The 27,712-nt window shown below is 41.1% G+C and overlaps 1 protein-coding gene across 11 annotated transcripts in view; it reads right to left on the reverse strand.

Annotated features, from left to right (window-relative positions):
- The window catches only part of LOC128660491 (NKAP family protein CG6066), a 739,752-nt gene that overhangs the window by 491,361 nt on the left and 220,679 nt on the right, over positions 1 to 27,712 (reverse strand). The window lies entirely within an intron of this gene.

Here is a 27,712-nt window from a genome sequence, read left to right on the forward strand (position 1 = left end):
TGTAATCAACTTTAGACGTCTCTTGTCTGTTAAAGACAGAGTCATGGACACTGGAATCTATCTGGAAACCCAGAAAGATTACCCTTGTCTGAGGAATCAAAGAACTTTTTGGTAAATTGATCCTCCAACCATGATCTTGAAGAAACAACACAAGTCGATTCGTATGAGATTCTGCTAAATGTAAGACTGAGCAAGTACCAAGATATCGTCCAAATAAGGAAATACCACAATACCATGTTCTCTGATTACAGACAGCAGGGCACCGAGAACCTTTGTAAAAATTCTTGAGCTGTAGCTAGGCCAAACGGCAGAGCCCACAAACTAGTAATGCTTGTCCAGAAAACGAGAATCTCAGAAACTGATAGTGATCTGGATGAATCGGAATATGCAGATATGCATCCTGTAAATCTATTGTGGACATATAATTCCCTTGCTGAACAAAAGGTAAGATAGTCCCTTACAGTTACCATCTTGAACGTTGGTATCCTTACATAACGATTCAATATTTTTAGATCCAGAACTGTCTGAAAGAATTCTCCTTCTTTGGTACAATGAAGAGATTTGAATAAAACCCCATCCCCTGTTCCGGAACTGGAACTGGCATAATTACTCCAGTCAACTCTAGATCTGAAACACATTTCAGAAATGCTTGAGCTTTTACTGGATTTACTGGACACGGGAAAGAAAAAAATCTCTTTGCAGGAGGTCTCAACTTGAAACCAATTCTGTACCCTTCTGAAACAATGCTCTGAATCCAAAGATTGTGAACAGAATTGATCCAAATTGTCTTGAAAAAACGTAACCTGCCCCTACCAGCTGAGCTGGAATGAGGGCCGCACCTTCATGTGGACTTAGAAGCAGGCTTTGCCTTTCTAGCTGGCTTGGATTTATTCCAGACTGGAGATGGTCTCCAAACTGAAACTGCTCCTGAGGATGAAGGATCAGGCTTTTGTTCTTTGTTTGAAACGAAAGGAACGAAAACTATTATTAGCCCTGTTTTTACCTTTAGATTTTTTATCCTGTGGTAAAAAAGTTCCTTTCCCACCAGTAACAGTTGAAATAATGGAATCCAACTGAGAACCAAATAATTTGTTACCCTGGAAAGAAATGGAAAGTAAGTTGATTTAGAAGCCATATCAGCATTCCAAGTTTTAAGCCATAAAGCTCTTCTAGCTAAAATAGCTAGAGACATAAACCTGACATCAACTCTGATAATATCAAAAATGGCATCACAGATAAAATTATTAGCATGTTGAAGAAGAATAATAATATCATGAGAATCACGATGTGTTACTTGTTGCGCTAAAGTTTCCAACCAAAAAGTTGAAAGCTGCAGCAACATCAGCCAAAGATATAGCAGGTCTAAGAAGATTACCTGAACACAGATAAGCTTTTCTTAGAAAGGACTCAATTTTCCTATCTAGAGGATCCTTAAACGAAGTACCATCTGACGTAGGAATAGTAGTACGTTTAGCAAGGGTAGAAATAGCCCCATCAACTTTAGGGATCTTGTCCCAAAATTCTAATCTGTCAGACGGCACAGGATATAATTGCTTAAAACGTTTAGAAGGAGTAAATGAATTACCCAAATTATCCCATTCTTTGGAAATTACTGCAGAAATAGCATCAGGGACAGGAAAAACTTCTGGAATAACTACAGGAGATTTAAAAACCTTATTTAAACGTTTAGATTTAGTATCAAGAGGACCAGAATCCTCTATTTCTAAAGCAATTAGGACTTCTTTAAGTAAAGAACGAATAAATTCCATTTTAAATAAATATGAAGATTTATCAGCATCAACCTCTGAGACAGAATCCTCTGAACCAGAGGATCATCAGAATCAGAATGATGATGTTCAGTTAAAAATTCATCTGTAGGGAGAGAAGTTTTAAAAGATTTTTTACGTTTACTAGAAGGAGAAATAACAGACATAGCCTTCTTTATGGATTCAGAAACAAAATCTCTTATATTATCAGGAACATTCTGCACCTTAGATGTTGAAGGAACTGCAACAGGCAATGGTACTTTACTAAAGGAAATATTATCTGCTTTAACAAGTTTGTCATGACAATCAATACAAACAACAGCTGGAGGAATAGCTACCAAAAGTTTACAGCAGATACACTTAGCTTTGGTAGATTCAGCACTTGACAGCGATTGCAATATGTAAGAGAAAAAACAACATATATATAAAGCAAAATTGATCAAATTCCTTAAATGACAGTTTCAGGAATGGGAAAAAATGCCAAAGAACAAGCTTCTAGCAACCAGAAGCAAGAAAAAATGAGGCTTAAATAATGTGGAGACAAAAGTGACGCCCATATTTTTTCGCGCCAAATAAGACGCCCACACTATCTGGCGCCTAAATGCTTTTTGGCGCCTAAAAATGATGCCACAATCCGAACGCCGACATTTTTTGGCGCAAAATAACGTCAAAAAATGACGCAACTTCCGGCGACACGTATGACACCGGAAACGGAAATAGAATTTTTGCGCCAAAAAAGTCTGCGCCAAGAATGATGCAATAAAATGAAGCATTTTCAGCCCCCGCGAGCCTAACAGCCCACAGGGAAAAAGTCAAATTTTAAGGTAAGAAAAAATGTTAAATTAAAATGCATTATCCCAAATATGAAACTGACTGTCTGAAAATAAGGAAAGTTGAACATTCTGAGTCAAGGCAAATAAATGTTTGAATACATATATTTAGAACTTTATAAACAAAGTGCCCAACCATAGCTAGGAGTGTCACAGAAAATAAGACTTACTTACCCCAGGACACTCATCTACATATAGCAGATAGCCAAACCAGTACTGAAACGAGAATCAGCAGAGGTAATGGTATATATAAGAGTATATCGTCGATCTGAAAAGGGAGGTAAGAGATGAATCTCTACGACCGATAACAGAGAACCTATGAAATAGACCCCTTAGAAGGAGATCACTGCATTCAAATAGGCAATACTCTCCTCACATCCCTCTGACATTCACTGCACGCTGAGAGGAAAACCGGGCTCCAACTTGCTGCGGAGCGCATATCAACGTAGAATCTAGCACAAACTTACTTCACCACCTCCATCGGAGGCAAAGTTTGTAAAACTGAATTGTGGGTGTGGTGAGGGGTGTATTTATAGGCATTTTGAGGTTTGGGAAACTTTGCCCCTCCTGGTAGGAATGTATATCCCATACGTCACTAGCTCATGGACTCTTGCTAATTACATGAAAGAAATTTATCCATTTTACACAACTTCTCTGGAGGAATCACAATAGGATCACAATCATCCAGAGTCGCTAAAACCTCCCTAAGTAACAGGCGGAGGTGTTCAAGCTTAAATTTTAATGAGATAGCATCCGAATCTGTCTGAGGCAAAACATTCCCTGAATCAGAAACTTCCCCCCTCAGACAGTAATTCCCTGATCCCCAACTCAGAGCACTGTGAGGGAACATCAGAAATAGCTAATAAAGCATCAGTGGATTCAGTATTTACATTAATACTTGACCTACTGCGTTTACCCTGCAACACTGGTAATTTAGACAATAACTCTGTAAGGGTAGTTGACATAACTGCAGCCATCTCCTGCAGAGTAAAAGAATTAGACGCACTAGAAGTACTAGGCGTCTTTTGTGTGGGCGTTAAAGGTTGTGACACTTGGGGAGAATTAGATGGCATATCCTGATTCTCTTCAGACCGAGAATCATCCTTAGCCACACTTTCTTTATTTAAAATATGCTTTTAACATTGTAAAGCCCTTTCAGTACAAAAGCTACACAATGAAAGAGGGGGTTGCACAATGGCTTCTAAACACATAGAACAATGAAAAAACCTCAATGTTAGACATGTTGAACAGACTAGTAGTACCACAAAAGTCGTATAAACACTTATTTATTGCAAAAAATAAACATTTGAAAAAACGTGTACTGTGCCTTTAAGAAAGAAAAAGTGAACAATTTTTCCAAAATGCTCAAAAAACATTAAATTAACCCCAAATTTGACTAAATTTCGTTGGTTAATCCAAAAATTACTGCACCCAGAAGCAAGGGCAGAAATGAGGCTTTAGAAGTACTAATATCAACTATTAATCAAAAGATAGATAAAAAATATCCTCTGCACCTCGCCACAGCTCTGCTGTGGCGCCTACCTGCTCCCAGGATACTTTGAAACAAGTTTCTAACCTTCAGACCAGCTACACAGGTCCAGGAGCCTTCAAGTTACTGCTGCTTAGCTTGAAGGAAGTGCGCATCTGAGCGAGCAAAACTAAGCTCCACCCCTTAAGTCAAAGGTCAGAGTAGGCCCAAACAAAACCACATGGAAGTGCGGTTTTGCACCAGAGTAAAACTATACACTGAATTACAACCCTCAAACACAAAACAGAACAAGTTTAAATGCCAAAAATGAAAAACGTAACACATCGTTTTATACATTGTCTCCCATGTCACATATGCCCAAATATCAACTAAAGAAAAAATATAATATAGGGACTCTAGTAATATCCCTCTTATAATAGGATTTACTGCTTACACCCCATTCCCATATAGGGAAAAAATGCCAGCCAGTTTCTGATACACCAAGTCTCCTCAGAAAAAAAGGCTGTGCACATACCTTAATGCTGCTTGTAGGCATGAAACCGGTCTCCACACTGAAGATGTCTCATGGTTACCTTCAGAAGTCTTTGTAGGAACCAGCGTGGATCTTAGTTACAAACTGCTAAGATCATCAACCTCAGGGCAGAAATCTTCTCCATATCTCCCTGAGGAAAATAGTACGCACCGGTACCATTTAAAATAAAAAACTTCTTGATTGAAGAAACTAAAAGTCCATTGGTCCATTGGTGTCCATAACATGTGGGATACAATACCAAAGCTTAGAATCCATGTTAAGGAAGGGTGGGACAAATAAAGGGGCAGTTCTCATTTGCCTGACACTGCAGCTTGATTGACTTTCCTGAATAAATAAACTTTAAAATTTAAAAATTTGGATTTGAAACTTTGGAGAAAAGTTGCCACTTGGCAAATCTCGTTCCAAGGAAGCCTTATTTATTAATTCCCAAGAAGTAGATACAGATCTAGGGTAGAATGTGCAGTAACTCATTTTGGAGGTGTTCTTCACGTAACCAAGTAAGCTGTATGTATTGTCCGTTTCAGCCATGAAGCTAAAGTCACTAGCCGTGGACCTTTTTTACCTTTTCGATTATCTTTAAAAAATTTACAACTAAGCTAGAGGTTTGTCTAAAACTTTAGTAGTCTGAAGATAATATTTAAAGGCTCTAAACACATCCAAACTGTGTAGAAAACCGTTCCTTGGAATTAAAAGAAATTTGGAAACGAGAAGGAACAATTCATTTCCTGCTTAATGTTTTGAGAAGACACAACCTTTCGAAGAAAATCATATATAATTCTAAGAACTGCTTTATCCTGGTAAAAAAACAAAGGGGGAGATCAGAAGCTGAGAGTTCAGAAACACATCTAGCTGAAGAGATGGCTAGAAGAAAATAACTTTCCAAGACAACAATTCTAGATCCAACCTATACATAGGTTCACCTAGCAAACAGACGATACCAGATTAAGATTCCAAGGTAGACAATAGGCCTAATAACAGGGAGAATTCTCACCAAGCCTGAACAAAAGTTTGAAAATCGGACAGCTTAGCCCAAAAAAAAAATTTAAGAAACAAAATATATGGACAAGGCAGAAATTTGACCCTTTAGACTAGAGCTAGCAAATAAACCTCTCTCCAGAGCATCCTAGAGAAACTGAAGAATCTTGGAATCAATAAATTATTTCCAAGAGAAACCTTTCAAAGAACACCAGAGAAAAGTACAATTTTTTAACGATAAATCTTCTGAGTAACCGGTTTCCTGGCTTGCAGAGAGTAGAGATTACAGAATCTGAGAAGCCTCTACACTTGAGGACTAGGCATTCAACCTCCATGCTGTCAATTCAGAGATTGGAGGTCCTGATGATATGATGGGACAGCAGATGTTCCCTGAGAGAAAGAGTCCAACGAGGTGAGAATGACATCTGGATGAGATCCGCATACTAATTTCTGTGTGGCGATGCCGAAGCAATGAGAATTACTTACACTAGTTCCTGTTGATTCCTGCAATAAGTCTTGGAAAAAGAACAAACAACGTGGGAAATAGATAGGCAAGATGAAAGTTGCAAGAACAAACTAGAGCAATTGATCATTCTTGATCTCTTGACCTTGCGCAATAAACATAGGTTTGTGGTTCAGGCTTGTATGCCAAAAGGTCTATTTCTGGAAGACCCCCCATCTTAAGACTAGCTGATCTAACATGTTTAGATAAAGACCATTCCCAGTTTTTCGGATGTGAACAGCAGACAGCATGCAGTGTTTTTCTCTGCCTAAGAGAGAATGTGAGACACTCCGAGTCCCTCCCTGATGATTTATGTAAGCTACAGCCATGATGTTGTCCGACTAAAAACAAATTAATTTTTCCTGACTAAGAAGGAGCCAAGAGTGAAAAGCCAGAAGGACTGAACGAAGTTTCTAGAACATTGATGGGTAACCCCCCCACTCCTGAGGAGACCAAACTCCCTGTCAATCCAGGACACCCAAACAGTTCCCCAACCTGTTGAGACTTGCATCTATAGTGACAACGGACCAAGTAGGATAGATACATAGATAGCGAAGGAGACGAAGATGAAAAAGAGCAAAACATTGACTGCGTCTGAAGCTGCTAACATAAAACCCACTACTCTCCATGCACTGTGCTACACTGTGGGGAATGAGCCATCTGTAGAGAACAACAGGGCCTTTTGCAGTTTGTTTCCCACGGAAACTCGCAAAAACAAACACAATTTCCCTCTGGTATGAGAGCATGCCAGATAAAAGGACGGGGTCCTGGATTAAGATGTCATACAAATAAGGAGCAATAGAGCTCCCCTGTGTTCTGATCACTGCCAACAGAGCTCCTAAATTTTTTGTAAAAATGCAAGGGGCAGTGGCTAAACCAAAAGGTGGAGCCCACAAACTAGTAATGCTTGTTGAGAAAAGCAATCTTTAAAAACTGGAAATGGTCATTGTGAATTGAGATCTGTAAGTAAGCATCCTCAAATCTATGGTTGTCATAAATTGACTCTCTTGTACTAGGATCAAAATGGTTTGTGATTGTCTCCATCTTGAAAGAAGGCACTCAGACAAATTTGTTCAGGGACTTTAGATCCAGAATGGGATGATAGGAGTTCTTTATTGGAACAATAAAGAGGTTGAAAATGAAAACCTCAACAGGTTTGAAAACAGGTTTAATTTGGGCCAGAGCCTGAACAAACTCTTGAACATCTGGCAAACTAGCCAACCTTTTGTGAAACAGAACTGAAAGGGCAGAGATCTGACCCTTGATAGAACTGTCTGACAGGCCTTTCCTTCCTGGAGAAATTGAAAAATACGAGTCACCACTCTACGTCAAGAAAAACCATGGCTTGTCACACCAGTGTAGGTAAGTTCCTCTAGACCTTGTAATAGATGCATTGGTGACAGGCTTTTGTAAGATCAACGGTCCTTGAGTCAGGAGATCCTGACAAAGAGGCAACCGCCATGGAGGAGCATACGACATGCTAACTAGGTCTGCGTACCAAGTCCTGGTGTCGCCACAGAGGGCTATGGAATGGTTGGTACCTCTCTCCTGCTTGATCCGGGCAACCACCCGGGCAGAAAGACAATTGGTGGAAACAGATAAACCAGGCTGAAGTTCCAAATGACTGCTAGTGCGGTCCACTAGCTCCGCCTGAGGATCCCTGGACCTCGACCCATACTTCGGGAAATTTGGCATTGAAGCGGGGAAGCCATCAAATCTATGTCTGGAACAACCCATCTGCAAGGTATTACCAGAAAAACCTCCTGAATCAGAGACCACTCTCCTGAGTGGAGCATCTGCCTGCTCAGAAAATCTGCTTCCCAATTCTCCACATCTGGAATGTGGATAGCTAAAACTTGAACTTGGATAGGTCTCTCCAGCCACAGGCAAGATTGTGGACACTTCCTGCATTGCCAGAGAGCTCTGTGTGTCGTGATGTTGTCCATTGAAAATCGATATACCCGGTCTTGAACCCAATTGAGGTCATGCTAGAAGAACGTTGTATATATCTCTTAACTCGAAAATATTGATTCGGACAGATACTTCTTTCTGATTACCAGGTCCCTTGGACTCTCAGAGAACCCCACACACCGCACCCCAGCCGGACAGACTCGTGTCTGTGGTGATTATTACCCAGGAGGGGTGACAGAAACACATCCCTAGGAGAACTGGAGTTGGGGATTGCCATCAGGCAAGACTCCCTCTCGTCTGGGCGTCCAGATAGGTGAAATGTGACAGATATGAAAGAATTCCATTACATTGTCTGGGCATACAAAATTGGATGGAGCATAAACTAGAATGTCGTCCAGGTAAGGAGCCACTGAAATGCACTGCAGGACAAACCACAGCCAGCACCTGGGTGAACACTCGGGTGCCATAGCCAGCCCAAATGGAAGCGCAACAAACTGGTAGTGGCTTGTCTAGGCAAGTGGACTGTAGGAAACGATAATGATCTCTGTGGATAGGAATGTGAAGTACACTTCCTTTAGGTCTATTGTGGACATGAACTGACCCTCTTGTACCATGGGAAGAATGGACCTGATCATTTCCATGAAGGTAGGAACTCTTACGAATCTGTTGAGTCCCTTTAAGTCCAAAATAGGGCGGAAGAGACCACAAAGAGATTTGAGTAGAACCCCTTTCCCTCTCTGATGGGGAATTGGAACTACTATGTCTTATGGCAGAGCAGAGCCACTCTATTTACAGTGTTTCCTGAGACCCTTGATAGCGGTCCTTCTGAGATGAGACCAAAAACTTAATCTGTATCCCTGGCAATGTCCAGTACCCAAGGGTCCTGGAAGGATTGATACCATTCCCTCTGAAACCGAGAAAGTCTGCCCCCAGACAACCTGGACCTAGGTAGAGGGTGAATCCATCCTGCTGACTTGTTTTTATTCCACCCCTGGGTAAGATTCCAGGTCGCCATAGGCGCTTCTTCGCCTCCTATAAACTCCTGTTCAAATTACCCTTGGGCTTAGATTTATTATCCTGAGGTAGAAAAGCTCCCTTACCATTTGTAAAAGTGGCAATGTTGGAGTCCAGACCCAGACCAAAATAGGGTACTTGCCCTTGAAGGCCAAAGATAAAAGTCTAGACCTTATACACGTTATCCACAGACCACGACTTAAGCTACAAGACCATCCTAGCCAGAACCGCAAAGCTTAAGTTCTTAGCGGTTAATGCAAATAAATTGTAGGATGGGCATCCCTGATAAAGGCATTTGCCAGCCATTGGATTATATACGATCCTGGATCTCCTTCAGAGGAGTTTCCACAGTAATCAGCTTGCTAAATATTCAAACCAGAACTTGGCTCGCCCCCGTGACTGCAGCAATTCCCACTGCTGAGCGAAACAGGGTGCCAGGACTGTAAAAAACGTCTGAGATGTCCTCAGCTTTCTGTCTAAGGAATCCTTAAAGGACGTGCTGTCTTCAAGCGGGATAGTAGTGAATCATAAAGCAGCACTGTTCAAACCTCAGTGTGGGTAGCTGAAACGGGAAACAATCTTTTAAATGCTGTCGAAGGGGCAAAAGGGGTCCCTGGCTTATCACATTTTTTAGAGATAATAATCAGCAAAAACTGGGGGTACCGGAAAAAACATCCTGGGGCCTAGGTCTAAACAATGATTCCAGTCTCTGAACCTGTTCCTCCCTCAGGTGGCTTAGCCGCCGGAACCCCCCAGGGTAGATAGGACCCTCTTCAATAGGAGCCTAAGCAGCTCCATCTTGAAACTAATCATCCCCTATTCAGAGTCCGCTTTCAACTCTCCATCAGAAGAGTCAGAGGAAGGAAAGTTCTCCTTCAGAGCTAAGGTTCATCCTCAGATCGGTTGCCCATAACTATCAGTCGTGGACTTTGCCGCCGCACCGGGGCTACAGTACAACTTTTAACATTTCTCTTCCGATACCTGTCTAGTGTTCAGGGCAGCAGACACAGCCTCTTCTAAGCGGGCATAAGGTCATGAGGTAGACAGCCCAGCCCCAGCCGAAGCTGAGACGCTCTCTGTGCCACACTCTGGGGCAACAGAATTCACATTCATGGGCTGTTGGACAGGAATGTCCACATCAGCCGAGGCGTAAGAAAGCTGTAGTAGACCTGCAGGAAATCGGGGTATGCAGGAGCACTCTCTATGGTTGTGACTGCTTGGGTCTCCTGAGTGAGATGTCAGTACATGTTAGACAACATTTACAGAGTTGTGCCTGAGGGTTCACAGTGAATAATTTGCATAGCATAAATTTACTATTGTCAATGGAATTCAAAAATAATATTCCTCCATCAAGAATAGTGTCCATAGTGTGAGAGAAAAAATATTTAATGTACAACTCAGCGGGGTATATGTCTCCTAAAAGCATTCAAATTATTGTCCCCTTTGTAAGCACTGTTAAGGGCGTCTTACCAACTCTGGTCCGGCCAAGCCGTGTTACTACCACTCTCCCACAGAACTACTGTGTAGTGCATCTGAAGCAAAGGCTCAGTTTAGGGCGGGAAACAGAGTCACCGCCCCACCGCTGCAGGCCTGTACCCGAGACATAGCCTGTTGTATTAATTCACACCCATTAGCCCACTGGGGGCGCCTGCTGTTATGTATAGAATGAAGTTGACCCGCGACTGGGTGATAAATGTCCAAAATACAAAAGAGATGCTCGTCATTGTCTTGCATGTTAATGCGCCGAAGCACAGCCCTCTCAAACCTTATGTGACTATGGCTGGATCTCCGGTCCTATTTATGGCGAAGAGAATGCCTTTCAAAGCGGAAAGGGAAAATGCACAAAAAACGCATCCCTAGCGAAGGGACAAGACCTACACCACCTCTTTATTAGACATTTTGCCATGAAAGAGGGGACAACTTACCTATCATAAGTCTGTAATTTAGTGTTAAACACACCTCGTTATCAGACAGGGGATTTAGGTTAGACTGGAAAGAGGCATGGGAACACCCAGGGTCGACCGGCATACAATACTCAATTGAAGATTTATATGGATATATAATCCCCCGGCTCACAGAGCCAATCCATGATCAACTTCATTTTTCTTTACAGAGCACCTCTCTCTGTCTACCTCCATTTACGAGGCAAAGAACTACTGGAGGGTAGGGGAAGTGGGAGGGATATTTATAGCCTTGTTTGATGTGTCTTTGCTCCTTCTGGTGGACAGGAATAGTATTTTCCATAGGTTATAAATGTTCACGTGGACTCTCACTGCCAATGGAAGGAAAATACATTTTTGTAATAGGAAGATGAGGAAGATTATTTTGTAAAACAGGTTACAGAGCTAAAATTACTAAAGCAACTTTAAAAAGGGTCATAACACGAATGCAAAAAAATGGGAGGAAGAGCTAGGGAAAGAATGGCCCCTACAAGAATGGATTAAAAATTTGACACATGGCACATAATTTACACGTAGTACCAATCTCCAGAGAATTACATGAAAAATGCCTTTCCGATGGTACTTACATCAAACCCCGAATACAAATCGGGAAATGCCTCAAACAAGGGAACATACATATATACTTGATGGCACTGCACCAAAATACACAACATTTGGGAAGAAACCACTAAACTGATCAGAACTATACTTGAAAACAGAAGAAACTATAACTCCCGAACACGCACTTCTGCATTTCCAATCACGGGACTCCCCAACAACATAACAAATGAGTAGCCTTACTATGCACAGCAACTAGAATCTGCATCTTCAAGTTTTGGAAAACGAAACCCCCCTAGCTTTAAAGTAATAGAGCAAAAACAAAATGTATGCTTACTTGATAAATTTATTCCAGGCATGGAGAGTCCACGAATTCATTCCAATTACTAGTGGGAATTCAACTACTGGACAGCAGGAGGAGGCAAAGAGCACCCCAGCAGAGCTGTTAAGTGTCACTTCCCTTACCCATAACCATCAGTCATTCGGCCGAAGGAAAAGAAGATAACATGAGGGTATAGAGGTGCCTGAGGTTTATACCAAAAATTTGCCATCTTAAAAGTAAATAAGGGCGGTATGTGGACTCTCCATGCCTGGACAGAAAGAAATTTATCAGGTAAGCATAAATTTTGTTTTATTTCCTATGGCATGGACAGTTCACAAATTAATTCCAATTACTAGGGGGAACCAATACCCAATTAGAGGACACAGAATGAAAGGGAGGGAGAACAAGACAAGTGTACCTAAACAGAAGGCACCACCGCTTGAAGAACTTGTCTCCCAAAGGAAGTCTCAGCCGAGGCAAAAGCATCAAATTTGTAGAATTTGGAAAAAGAATGCAATGAGGACCCAGCGGCCGCCTTGCAGAATCATTGCAGGAAGCTTCATTATTGAAAGCCCAGGAAGAAGAGACAGCCCTAGCGGAATGAGCCGTAACTCTCTCAGGAGGCCGATGTCCAGCTGTCTCATAAGCTAACCGGATAACACTTATCAACCAAAAAGAAGTAGAAGCGTGACTTCTGATCTACACGCTTACCAGAAGCGAACAACGGAACAGGACAGAAAATCCTTAGTCACTTGAAGGAATTCAGAGCACACACAAGATCCAGAATATGTAGCAACGCATTTCTTCTGAGACGAAGGATAAGGACAAAAGAAGGAAACAACAATTTTCAGATTAATATTGAGATCTGAAATCTACCTGGGAAAACCCCCACTTAGTATTGAAAACTGTCTTATCTGCCAAATAACATAAGTGGATCACACTAAGTTTGAAAGCTTTGAAACTCTGTAAGCAGACAAAATAGCAAGAAGAAACAAAATTGAATATCAACTGTTTGCATAGGCTCGAACGGAGCCTGCTGCAGAACTTTTAACAAGAAAGATCAAGGCTCCAACGAGTAGCAACAGGATAAAACACAGGCCTAATTCTGACTAAGGACTGCACAAAAGATTGACCATCTAGCAGAACTGCCAGACATTTCTGGCAAAAGACTAGACAGAGCAGAAATCTGACCCTTTAGAGTACTAACTGATAAACCTTTCTACAGACCAACCTGAAGAGACAAAATGTGAGGTACTTTTACGCTGCTCCAAGAGAAACACCCCAAGACACACCAATAAAGGCAATTTTGCCATACCGGACGTTAAATCATGCGAACAACAGGTTTACGAGCCTGAAACATGTTAACAATGACCTTCTCAGAAAAAACCCTGCCTAGTTAAACCTAGACGTTTAATCTCCAAGTAGCCAGCCTTACAGAAACCAGATTTGAGAGGAGAAAAATAAACTGAAGTAGAAGGTCCTTCCTCAAAAGCAACCTTCAATGAGAAGAATTTAATTATTTACTGGATCCAGGTCCTGCGAAGCCTAGCGGGAGCTATTCAGAAACACTGACGCCCTCTATTACTTGATAGGAGCAATAATTCAAGTAGACAAAACGAAAGGCACAGATATGTTAGACTGAAGTTCCAAGCCACCGCCAGAGATTCGAACAAAGCGACATGTCAATCTCCAGAACCTGAACCGTACCTAGGATGCTTGGCGTTAAAAGAGATGCAAATTAAGTTCACAATGACTCACTCCTTAACTTCAAGTCTGCTTTACAGCAGACTCCCTTTTACACCATAGCATTGCCGTATACACAGCTTGTAAGCTTAGCTAGAGTCAATACAGAGATTCAGATCCCTCCCAGGGTGCAACATCATCAGATGCAACTCCGGAACCCCACCTGAGGGATATCATTGAAATACCTCCGGGAGGAGAACCCACTCCTCGGAATGAAAGGTCTGTCTGCTCAGAAAATCCGCCTCCCAGTTGACCACCCTAGGGATATGGATAGTATAGAGCAGGGGTCAGCAACCTTGGCTCTCCTGATGTTTTGGAACTACATTTCCCATGATGCTCAGACAGCCTAAAGAATGTCTTAGCATCATGGGAAATGTAGTTCCAAAACATCTGGAGAGCCAAGGTTGCTGACACCTGGTATAGAGGAGAAAATGTGAGACATCTCCGTCATAGCTAACAAACTCTCTGGTGGTTGAAGTACGCCACCGAACAAAAGTTGTCTGATTTGAATCTGAAAACTGGACCAATCCTAGACGAGGCCCGGATTTTAGTGCTCTCAACTCTAGGATGTGAATGGTATGAGAAAACTCCCCTCGAGCCCAAAGACCCTGAGCCGTAAAGGACTAGAGCAATCCTCAGAGAGATCCAAGTGGACTTCCTTCCATAACCTAAGCATCCCTAACTCAAAGGGTCTCAAATGGAACAAGCAAAGGGGACAATGTCCATTGAAGCAAACAGACCAATTACCTCCATACCATATACCGAGCCACAGATGGACTGATAGAGGACTGAAGTGAAAAGAAAGAAGCAAAAAGTTTGGATTTTCTGACATCTGTCAGAAAAAAACTTCATGTACCGAGAGTCTATAATCGTTCCTACGAACACATCCTGGTGGGTGGCGCCAGGGAACCTTCTCCAGATTCACTCTCCACCCGTGGGAATATAAAATGAACAACAGCATCTTAGAATGAGATCTTTTTAAATAAAAAGATGGCACCTGGACCAAGAAGTCGTCCAGGTAGGGAGCCACCACTATTCCATGAAAACTGATCATCGCCGAAAATGCCCCTAGAACCTTTGTGAACTGTAGCAAGGTCAAAGGGAAGGACAATAAACTGAAAAAAAACCCTGCAGGAAATGTGATTTTCCCTGCTAATAGAAGCATGTAGATATGCGTCCTTCAGGTCTATGGAAGTTATGAACTGACCCTCCTGAATTAAGGGTAGAACAAAGCTAATTGAGACACCTAAGCTCCAATACTGGTTCGTGGAAACCACAAAAAAAAGATTGTATAAATCCTAGACCCCTATCCGCCACGGGAACTGGAACAATTACTCCAAGAGAAGATAGATCCTTTACGCAGTTAAAGAAGGCCTCTCTTCACCTGGATAGCAGATAACCTAGACAGGAAAAATCTGCTCCAAGGGTGACAAGACTTGAAACCTAACCTGTATCCCTGGATACTATTTCCACAGCACAAGAATATTGGACATCGTGGATCTCTTGGATTGCTTCTCCTTAATCCCAAGGTTAACCGGATCTCCATGAAGTCCTGGATGCTCCGGTTTGGAAAAGTAAGAGGAAGACATGTCCCTGGCTTGAACTACAAAAGGAATGAATATATAAAATCTTGGACAAAAAAAAAAAAGATGTCACAGACATTTCAGAATCCCTTATATGGAATGGAGTATGAAAAAAAGGTCTAAATCATATTAGTGTTATAAAACTGAATATTACCTGAGACCCACAGATGCTGACATAGTCTTAGCTGCAGATCTCTACACTATGAATGAGAATAAAAGACAGCGCACATACACTTATATGTATATTAATATCCCTCAAAGGAATAAAAGTTGAAAACATTAGAAAAAGGTTAATCTAAACATATAAGTACATAGATGCACATCATTAAGTGATATCCCTTAGAGGAATAAAAGTTGAAAACCTTAAAGAAGGGGAAATTTCAACATATAAATATTTAGATTAACATCATAAATTTAAATCCCCTCACAGGATAAAATTTAACCTATAAATAGGCAGATGAACATCATTAATTAATATCCCTCAGAGGAATAAAAGTTGATAACCTTACAGAGGGGAATTTTCAACGTATAAATAGATGAACACCATAACTATATATACTAAAATTTCAACGTATAAATAGATAAACATCATAAATTAAATCCCCTCAGAGGATTATGCTATATGAAACATCATATATAAAGATACATTCTTCAGAAGCATCAAACATGAACATTCTTAAAGAATGATAATAAAATTTTATTCTTTATAACTTGGCTGCATAAATACATTAAACTGCCACTAGATGGCAGACAATACCAGGGAATCGCAACGAAATAGGGGGAAAAAGTACTATGTTACAGAACTAAACAGTGCATGGTATGTAATCTAACACCAAACAGAATTAGTACAAAATTTTTTTATAAATAAAATATACATATCCCCATGGAACCAAATACAAATTATCCTGAAGCAGCTTAGCGATCTCCCCTAAGGCGAGTATATAATCTATACTCCCTTAGCTCTCAATATCCATTGTATAGCACAACCCTGATATACACTGTGAGATATAAGGCCCATGACTCGCCATAGAAAGAAAGCGAGATTGCACCAAAAATATCTCGGCGGGATCACACTTAAAATCTCCCCTAGAGCCTAATAAATACTCGGACACATTAGGGGCAGCTGTAAATCTCTGCTAAATGAGTGTTTCTGCTCCTGGTTTAAGGAGCGTGTCAATACTGCCTGCCGTAAACTTACCGCTGGACATCAAATATCCCCAGACCACTAAGTCCTCCAAAACTAATATCCCTCTTCACGAGAGATAGAGCAGAAAAAAAAAAGAGTAGGACGAATGGCAAAGCCGCGATCTTACCTCTCAGTAGAAGGACAGTTCTCACTTAGCTCACAGGGGTCCAGCAGATACCGTTAGACAGGGGAACTGGTATCACCCTCCATACATCAGGTACTAATATGTTAGGCATAACCCCATGTCTAATTAGCAGGAAATTCTCGTCCCGACTAGCAGCAGGATTTGCCCCACAATACAAACCTACACTGCTAGCTCCGGGAAAAGGACAGGACCAGAGCTGCGCCACACACATAAAATGGCGTCCCAAGCTGCGCGCCGTAATAAACATAAACAATTCCATTCTTTAGTCCTAAAAGAATATTTAGAAAGTACCGATCTAGGAGTGTACATTTATGCTAAAGAGCGGTGGCCTCGGTCATACTATATAAAACCCTAGAGCCACCGCTGCTGAGAGGGAGCGCATCAGCACTGAATGCTTAAGACCTGTCAGGTTTTTTTCCCTGTTGTGTTTGCCATGTGCTGCTGGCAGCCATTTTACTCACCTCTCTTCCTGACTATGGTGCATTGTGGGGGATGCTGCTCAATTCCTGCACTTCCTTTTATGGCCAGACTTGTGTGCATCGTCCATGTGAGACAGGATGCAGTCTCAGAATTGTGATGTCATCACTTATTATTTAAAGGGCCTCTGTTCAGTATGCTTTGCCTTTGCGTTGTCTCAGACCTGTTTGTGAGAGTTCCTGTGTATTACCTGGCTGCCTGACTTCCTTCCTGGTTCCTGATCCCTGGCTTGTTCCTGACTCTGCTGTTTTCCTTGTTCCTGATTCCGGCTCGACTGACTATTCACTTTGGCTCCTGACTCGGCTCATCTGACTACCAGCTCTGGTTTTGATTCCTGGCTTGTTATTTGACTTGTGGACATTTTATTATTTTTTGCTATTAATAAAGGTGTGATTATTTTTGTACTTCTCGTCTCAGTCTGATTCCTGGCACCCTGACAAGACCTCTATCAGAAGCCCATGATTAAAAAGTGCCCACATTGTCACCTCATCTCATTGCCCACCCCCACTGGAGGATACCCAGCAATAGATATGAAAAATCCTTAACCCACAGTAAAACCCCGTTTGACCACAAGCCATGGGGGCAGGGATACAGGGACGTTTTGAAGTCTTCATCTGCACCATGCAGTCTTCTCACCCGATTCAGGTCTGACAGAAGCAATCTTCATCCTGACAGTGACCTCCAGCTGCAGGGCAGGAACAGTTTCTAAGGTGTAACAGATACTCCACTCTCTGTAAGGGACCTAAAGAAAAAGAAAGAACAGAGTAACCAATCCTGGCTTTCTATAAAGGGGTAGCAATGTTAGAAATAAAGCAAAGACTACTTTGCCGCTTTCTAACTGCTAATAGCCACCATTTCTCTTACTAAAGAGATTGACATGGACACAGCATAGCCCCAATCCTTGCTTGCAGGGTAAAGTACCCATAAAAGGAATAAATATCTTCAGACACCATCTTCGTACATCCTCCCTTGAAAGAGACAAAGAGAATGACTGGGGGTTATGGGTAAGAGAGGTGACACTTAACAGCTCTGCTGGGGTGCTCTTTGCTTCCTCCTATTTGCCAGGAGTTGAATTCCCACTAGTAATTGGAATGAATTAGTGGACTCTCCATGCCATAGGAAAGAAAGACAGATTATATTTATCAACTGAGCTGCTCTGTGGCAGACCTACTATCCATTAGAGATCACTTTCTCAGTGTCTGGGAACCATGGATCATGTTCACCGAAGCTAGACAGAGGGAACATTCACAAACACTAGTGTTACAATTAGGAATGAGTGGGAAATTATATATATATATATATATATATATGAGGTAAGGTACACATGTACATTTTAAATCTGATATTTAATTGTTAAGAGTTTACATTGATGCTGTAACTGTTCATAATACCTGATGTACGGTTTTCTCTTGTTGTATTTCGATTGAAATGTTACAAAATTCAATAGGGTCATAACATGATAAAAATCACATGCTTTAATTCATTAGACATACAGTAGTGTAGGGTTGATAGTTATAAAATGACATGCTGTAATGAATTAGAGCATGTCATTTTTCGACTATTACGGTCCTTTAATGAAATTTGGTAGAGAGATGAATCTTATGGTGTAGAACATTGCAAGCTTCTTGTACATTTGCATTTATCAGACCAAAGAGATATAAAGCATTACAATAATTGTATAACAGTGCTTTATACACATATACATATTTAAACTTTCACATTTCCATCAAGCATATTCTGAAACAAGGAACTTGCTTGTATATAACAGTGTATTTAACAGCTGAAAAGAGATTTCACATGTAGTTAAGTCAGCTTTATAGCAGCAATGCAATACTGGGAGCTACCTGAAAACATTTGGTGAGCCAATGTCAAGAAACAAACATATGCAGCAACCAATCATTAGTTAGCTCCCAGTAGTGAAGGATATGTGCATATTCTATTCAAACAAGGGATAGCAAAAGAACAAAGTACATTTGAAAATAGAAACAATTTTAAAAGTGTCTTAAAATTATATGCTCTAGCAGAATCATGAAAGTTTAATTTTGACTTTCATACCCCTTTAACCCCTTAACGACCAAGGACGTACGCCACACGTCCTCAAAATAAATACAGTTAATGACCGAGGACGTGTGGCGTACGTCCTTGGTCTGGAAAGCAGCTGGAAGCGATCCTGCTCGCTTCCAGCTGCTTTCTGGTTATTGCAGTGATGCCTCAATATCGAGGCATCCTGCAATAACCCCCCTTGGCCATCCGATGCAGAGAGAGCCACTCTGTGGCCCTCTCTGCACCGGACATCGGTGGCCGGTATCGTTGTTGGGTGGGAGCAAGTCTGGGAGGCGGGTGGGCGGCCATCAATGTGCCGAATGAAGTGGAGGGGGGCGGGATCGGGGGCGCGCACGGGGCGGAGGCGGGAGCGGGAGCGAACCGCTACACTGCAGAAAAATAAAGGTTGATAAAAGTAAAAAAAACATAATTTATGTAAGAACTTACCTGATAAATTAATTTCTTTCATATTAGCAAGAGTCCATGAGCTAGTGACGTATGGGATATACATTCCTACCAGGAGGGGCAAAGTTTCCCAAACCTCAAAATGCCTATAAATACACCCCTCACCACACCCACAATTCAGTTTAACGAATAGCCAAGAAGTGGGGTGATAAAAAAGTGCGAAAGCATATAAAATAAGGAATTTGAATAATTGTGCTTTATACAAAAATCATAACCACCACAAAAAAGGGTGGGCCTCATGGACTCTTGCTAATATGAAAGAAATGAATTTATCAGGTAAGTTCTTACATAAATTATGTTTTCTTTCATGTAATTAGCAAGAGTCCATGAGCTAGTGACGTATGGGATAATGATTACCCAAGATGAGGATCTTTCCACGCAAGAGTCACTAGAGAGGGAGGGATAAAATAAAGACAGCCAATTCCTGCTGAAAATAATCCACACCCAAAATAAAGTTTAATGAAAAACATAAGCAGAAGATTCAAACTGAAACCGCTGCCTGAAGTACTTTTCTACCAAAAACTGCTTCAGAAGAAGAAAATACATCAAAATGGTAGAATTTAGTAAAAGTATGCAAAGAGGACCAAGTTGCTGCTTTGCAAATCTGATCAATCGAAGCTTCATTCCTAAACGCAAAGGAAGTAGAAACTGACCTAGTAGAATGAGCTGTAATCCTTTGAGGCGGAGTTTTACCCGACTCAACATAGGCAAGATGAATTAAAGATTTCAACCAAGATGCCAAAGAAATGGCAGAAGCTTTCTGGCCTTTTCTAGAACCGGAAAAGATAACAAATAAACTAGAAGTCTTTCGGAAAGACTTAGTAGCTTCAACATAATATTTCAAAGCTCTAACAACATCCAAAGAATGTAACGATTTCTCCTTAGAATTCTTAGGATTAGGACATAATGAAGGAACCACAATTTCTCTACTAATGTTGTTGGAATTCACAACTTTAGGTAAAAATTCAAAAGAAGTTCGCAACACTGCCTTATCCTGATGAAAAATCAGAAAAGGAGACTCACAAGAAAGAGCAGATAATTCAGAAACTCTTCTGGCAGAAGAGATTGCCAAAAGGAACAAAACTTTCCAAGAAAGTAATTTAATGTCCAATGAATGCATAGGTTCAAACGGAGGAGCTTGAAGAGCCCCTAGAACCAAATTCAAACTCCAAGGAGGAGAAATTTACTTAATGACAGGTTTTATACGAACCAAAGCTTGTACAAAACAATGAATATCAGGAAGATTAGCAATCTTTCTGTGAAAAAGAACAGAAAGAGCAGAGATTTGTCCTTTCAAGGAACTTGCGGACAAACCTTTATCTAAACCATCCTGAAGAAACTGTAAAATTCTTGGAATTCTAAAAGAATGCCAAGAAAAATGATGAGAAAGACACCAAGAAATATAAGTCTTCCAGACTCTATAATATATCTCTCTGGATACAGATTTACGAGCCTGTAACATAGTATTAATCACAGAGTCAGAGAAACCTCTTTGACTAAGAATCAAGCGTTCAATCTCCATACCTTTAAATTTAAGGATTTGAGATCCTGATGGAAAAAAGGACCTTGCGACAGAAGGTCTGGTCGTAGCGGAAGAGTCCACGGATGGCAAGAGGCCATCCGGACAAGATCCGCATACCAAAACCTGTGAGGCCATGCCGGAGCTACCAGCAGAACAAACGAGCATTCCTTCAGAATCTTGGAGATTACTCTTGGAAGAAGAACTAGAGGCGGAAAGATATAGGCAGGATGATACTTCCAAGGAAGTGACAATGCATCCACTGCTTCCGCTTGAGGATCCCTGGATCTGGACAGATACCTGGGAAGTTTCTTGTTTAGATGAGAGGCCATCAGATCTATTTCTGGAAGTCCCCACATTTGAACAATCTGAAGAAATACCTCTGGGTGAAGAGACCATTCGCCCGGATGTAACGTTTGGCGACTGAGATAATCCGCTTCCCAATTGTCTATACCTGTGATATGAACCGCAGAGATTAGACAGGAGCTGGATTCCGCCCAAACCAGAATTCGAGATACTTCTTTCATAGCCAGAGGACTGTGAGTCCCTCCTTGATGATTGATGTATGCCACAGTTGTGACATTGTCTGTCTGAAAACAAATGAACGATTCTCTCTTCAGAAGAGGCCAAGACTGAAGAGCTCTGAAAATTGCACGGAGTTCCAAAATATTGATCGGTAATCTCACCTCCTGAGATTCCCAAACTCCTTGTGCCGTCAGAGATCCCCACACAGCTCCCCAACCTGTGAGACTTGCATCTGTTGAAATTACAGTCCAGGTCGGAAGCACAAAAGAAGCCCCCTGAATTAAACGATGGTGATCTGTCCACCAGGTTAGAGAGTGTCGTACAATCGGTTTTAAAGATATTAATTGAGATATCTTTGTGTAATCCCTGCACCATTGATTCAGCATACAGAGCTGAAGAGGTCGCATGTGAAAACGAGCAAAGGGGATCGCGTCCGATGCAGCAGTCATAAGACCTAGAATTTCCATGCATAAGGCTACCGAAGGGAATGATTGTGACTGAAGGTTTCGACAAGCTGAAATCAATTTTAGACGTCTCTTGTCTGTTAAAGACAGAGTCATGGACACTGAATCTATCTGGAAACCCAGAAAAGTTACCCTTGTCTGAGGAATCAATGAACTTTTTGGTAAATTGATCCTCCAACCATGATCTTGAAGAAACAACACAAGTCGATTCGTATGAGATTCTGCTAAATGTAAAGACTGAGCAAGTACCAAGATATCGTCCAAATAAGGAAATACCACAATACCCTGTTCTCTGATTACAGACAGAAGGGCACCGAGAACTTTTGTAAAAATTCTTGGAGCTGTAGCTAGGCCAAACGGCAGAGCCACAAACTGGTAATGCTTGTCCAGAAAAGAGAATCTCAGGAACTGATAATGATCTGGATGAATCGGAATATGCAGATAAGCATCCTGTAAATCTATTGTGGACATATAATGCCCTTGCTGAACAAAAGGCAAGATAGTCCTTACAGTTACCATTTTGAACGTTGGTATCCTTACATAACGATTCAATATTTTTAGATCCAGAACTGGTCTGAAGGAATTCTCCTTCTTTGGTACAATGAAGAGATTTGAATAAAACCCCATCCCCTGTTCCAGAACTGGAACTGGCATAATTACTCCAGCCAACTCTAGATCTGAAACACAATTCAGAAATGCTTGAGCTTTCACTGGATTTACTGGGACACGGGAAAGAAAAAATCTCTTTGCAGGAGGTCTCATCTTGAAACCAATTCTGTACCCTTCTGAAACAATGTTCTGAATCCAAAGATTGTGAACAGAATTGATCCAAATTTCTTTGAAAAAACGTAACCTGCCCCCTACCAGCTGAGCTGGAATGAGGGCCGCACCTTCATGTGGACTTAGAAGCAGGCTTTGCCTTTCTAGAAGGCTTGGATTTATTCCAGACTGGAGATGGTTTCCAAACTGAAACTGCTCCTGAGGATGAAGGATCAGGCTTTTGTTCTTTGTTGAAACGAAAGGAACGAAAACGATTATTAGCCCTGTTTTTACCCTTAGATTTTTTATCCTGTGGTAAAAAAGTTCCTTTCCCACCAGTAACAGTTGAGATAATGGAATCCAACTGAGAACCAAATAATTTGTTACCCTGGAAAGAAATGGAAAGTAGAGTTGATTTAGAAGCCATATCAGCATTCCAAGTTTTAAGCCATAAAGCTCTTCTAGCTAAAATAGCTAGAGACATAAACCTGACATCAACTCTGATAATATCAAAAATGGCATCACAGATAAAATTATTAGCATGCTGAAGAAGAATAATAATATTATGAGAATCATGATCTGTTACTTGTTGCGCTAAAGTCTCCAACCAAAAAGTTGAAGCTGCAGCAACATCAGCCAAAGATATAGCAGGTCTAAGAAGATTACCTGAACACAGATAAGCTTTTCTTAGAAAGGATTCAATTTTCCTATCTAAAGGATCTTTAAACGAAGTACCATCTGACGTAGGAATAGTAGTACGTTTAGCAAGGGTAGAAATAGCCCCATCAACTTTAGGGATTTTGTCCCAAAATTCTAATCTGTCAGACGGCACAGGATATAATTGCTTAAAACGTTTAGAAGGAGTAAATGAATTACCCAATTTATCCCATTCTCTGGAAATTACTTCAGAAATAGCATTAGGAACAGGAAAAACTTCTGGAATAACCACAGGAGATTTAAACACCTTATCTAAACGTTTAGAATTAGTATCAAGAGGACCAGAATCCTCTATTTCTAAAGCAATTAGTACTTCTTTAAGTAAAGAACGAATAAATTCCATTTTAAATAAATATGAAGATTTATCAGCATCAATCTCTGAGACAGAATCCTCTGAACCAGAAGAGTCATCAGAATCAGAATGATGATGTTCATTTAAAAATTCATCTGTAGAGAGAGAAGTTTTAAAAGATGTTTTATGTTTACTAGAAGGAGAAATAACAGACATAGCCTTCTTGATGGATTCAGAAACAAAATCTCTTATGTTATCAGGAACATTCTGCACCTTAGATGTTGAGGGAACTGCAACAGGCAATGGTACATTACTAAAGGAAATATTATCTGCTTTAACAAGTTTGTCATGACAATTAATACAAACAACAGCCGGAGGAATAGCTACCAAAAGTTTACAGCAGATACACTTAGCTTTGGTAGTTCCAGCACTAGACAGCGATTTTCCTGAAGTATCTTCTGACTCAGATGCAACGTGAGACATCTTGCAATATGTAAGAGAAAAAACAACATATAAAGCAAAATTGATCAAATTCCTTAAATGACAGTTTCAGGAATGGGAAAAAATGCCAATAAACAAGCTTCTAGTAACCAGAAGCAAAGAAAAAATCAGACTGAAATAATGTGGAGACAAAAGCGACGCCCATATTTTTTGGCCAAAAATGACGCCACATCCGGAACGCCGACATTTTTGGCGCAAAAGGACGTCAAAAAATGACGCAACTTCCGGCGACACGTATGACGCCGGAAACAGAAAAGATTTTTTGCGCCAAAAAAGTCCGCGCCAAGAATGACGCAATAAAATGAAGCATTTTCAGCCCCCGCGAGCCTAACAGCCCACAGGGAAAAAAAGTCAAATTTTTAAGGTAAGAAAAAATGATTGATTCAAACGCATTATCCCAAATATGAAACTGACTGTCTGAAAATAAGGAATGTTGAACATTCTGAGTCAAGGCAAATAAATGTTTGAATACATATATTTAGAACTTTATAAATAAAGTGCCCAACCATAGCTTAGAGTGTCACAGAAAATAAGATTTACTTACCCCAGGACACTCATCTACACGTTTGTAGAAAGCCAAACCAGTACTGAAACGAAAATCAGCAGAGGTAATGGTATATATAAGAGTATATCGTCGATCTGAAAAGGGAGGTAAGAGATGAATCTCTACGACCGATAACAGAGAACCTATGAAATAGACCCCGTAAAAGGAGATCATTGAATTCAAATAGGCAATACTCTCCTCACATCCCTCTGACATTCACTGCACGCTGAGAGGAAAACCGGGCTCCAACTTGCTGCGGAGCGCATATCAACGTAGAATCTAGCACAAACTTACTTCACCACCTCCATAGGAGGCAAAGTTTGTAAAACTGAATTGTGGGTGTGGTGAGGGGTGTATTTATAGGCATTTTGAGGTTTGGGAAACTTTGCCCCTCCTGGTAGGAATGTATATCCCATACGTCACTAGGGGGGTTGATCGGGGGGGGGGGGGGAGAGAAGCTACGCTACAGAAAAGGGCAATTAAATAAAAAAAACACTTTTTTTACTAAACTGGGTACTGGCAGACAGCTGCCAGTACCCAAGATGGCGCCCATTAAGGCAGAGGGGGAGGGTTAGAGATCTGTTTGGTGGGGGATCAGTGAGGTTGGGGGCTAAGGGGGATCCTACACAGTAGCATATGTAAATATGCTAAGAAAAAAACCCCCAAAAAAACAAATATAACTTTTATTTTAGTACTGGCAGAGTTTCTGCCAGTACTTAAGATGGCGGGGACAATTGTGGGGTGGGGGAGGGAAGAGAGCTGTTTGGGAGGGATCAGGGGGTCTGATGTTTCAGGTGGGAGGCTGAGCTCTACACTAAAGCTAAAATTAACCCTGCAAGCTCCCTACAAGCTACATAATTAACCCCTTCACTGCTAGCCATAATACACGTGTGATGCGCAGCGGCATTTGGCGGCCTTCTAATTACCAAAAAGCAACGCCAAAGACATATATGTCTGCTATTTCTGAACAAAGGGGATCCCAGAGAAGCATTTACAACCATTTGTGCCATAATTGCACAAGCTGTTTGTAAATAATTTCAGTGAGAAGCCTAAAGTTTGTGAAAAAGTTTGTGAAATAGGGAACGTTTTTTTTTATTTGATCTCATTTGGCGGTGAAATGGTGGCATGAAATATACCAAAATGGGCCTAGATCAATACTTTGGGTTGTCTACTACACTACACTAAAGCTAAAATTAACCCTACAAGCTCCCTACAAGCTACAGAATTAACCCCTTCACTGCTGGGCATAATACACGTGTGGTGCGCAGTGGCATTTAGCGGCCTTCTAATTACCAAAAAGCAATGCCAAAGCCATATATGTCTGCTATTTCTGAACAAAGGGGATCCCAGAGAAGCATTTACAACCATTTGTGCCATAATTGCACAAGCTGTTTGTAAATGATTTCAGTGAGAAACCTAAAATTGTGAAAAAACAGAATTTATGTTTACCTGATAAATTTCTTTCTCCAACGGTGTGTCCGGTCCACGGCGTCATCCTTACTTGTGGGATATTCTCTTCCCCAACAGGAAATGGCAAAGAGCCCAGCAAAGCTGGTCACATGATCCCTCCTAGGCTCCGCCTACCCCAGTCATTCGACCGACGTTAAGGAGGAATATTTGCATAGGAGAAACCATATGGTACCGTGGTGACTGTAGTTAAAGAAAATAAATTATCAGACCTGATTAAAAAAACCAGGGCGGGCCGTGGACCGGACACACCGTTGGAGAAAGAAATTTATCAGGTAAACATAAATTCTGTTTTCTCCAACATAGGTGTGTCCGGTCCACGGCGTCATCCTTACTTGTGGGAACCAATACCAAAGCTTTAGGACACGGATGAAGGGAGGGAGCAAATCAGGTCACCTAAATGGAAGGCACCACGGCTTGCAAAACCTTTCTCCCAAAAATAGCCTCAGAAGAAGCAAAAGTATCAAACTTGTAAAATTTAGTAAAAGTGTGCAGTGAAGACCAAGTCGCTGCCCTACATATCTGATCAACAGAAGCCTCGTTCTTGAAGGCCCATGTGGAAGCCACAGCCCTAGTGGAATGAGCTGTGATTCTTTCGGGAGGCTGCCGTCCGGCAGTCTCGTAAGCCAATCTGATGATGCTTTTAATCCAAAAAGAGAGAGAGGTAGAAGTTGCTTTTTGACCTCTCCTTTTACCTGAATAAACAACAAACAAGGAAGATGTTTGTCTAAAATCCTTTGTAGCATCTAAATAGAATTTTAGAGCGCGAACAACATCCAAATTGTGCAACAAACGTTCCTTCTTTGAAACTGGTTTTGGACACAGAGAAGGTACGATAATCTCCTGGTTAATGTTTTTGTTAGAAACAACTTTTGGAAGAAAACCAGGTTTAGTACGTAAAACCACCTTATCTGCATGGAACACCAGATAAGGAGGAGAACACTGCAGAGCAGATAATTCTGAGACTCTTCTAGCAGAAGAAATCGCAACTAAAAACAAAACTTTCCAAGATAATAACTTAATATCAACGGAATGTAAGGGTTCAAACGGAACCCCCTGAAGAACTGAAAGAACTAAATTGAGACTCCAAGGAGGAGTCAAAGGTTTGTAAACAGGCTTGATTCTAACCAGAGCCTGAACAAAGGCTTGAACATCTGGCACAGCTGCCAGCTTTTTGTGAAGTAATACCGACAAGGCAGAAATCTGTCCCTTCAGGGAACTTGCAGATAATCCTTTTTCCAATCCTTCTTGAAGGAAGGATAGAATCCTAGGAATCTTAACCTTGTCCCAAGGGAATCCTTTAGATTCACACCAACAGATATATTTTTTCCAAATTTTGTGGTAAATCTTTCTAGTTACAGGCTTTCTGGCCTGAACAAGAGTATCGATAACAGAATCTGAGAATCCTCGCTTCGATAAAATCAAGCGTTCAATCTCCAAGCA

Source organism: Bombina bombina, chromosome 5 (assembly GCF_027579735.1).
Source record: "Bombina bombina isolate aBomBom1 chromosome 5, aBomBom1.pri, whole genome shotgun sequence".
Lineage (NCBI taxonomy): Eukaryota > Metazoa > Chordata > Amphibia > Anura > Bombinatoridae > Bombina > Bombina bombina.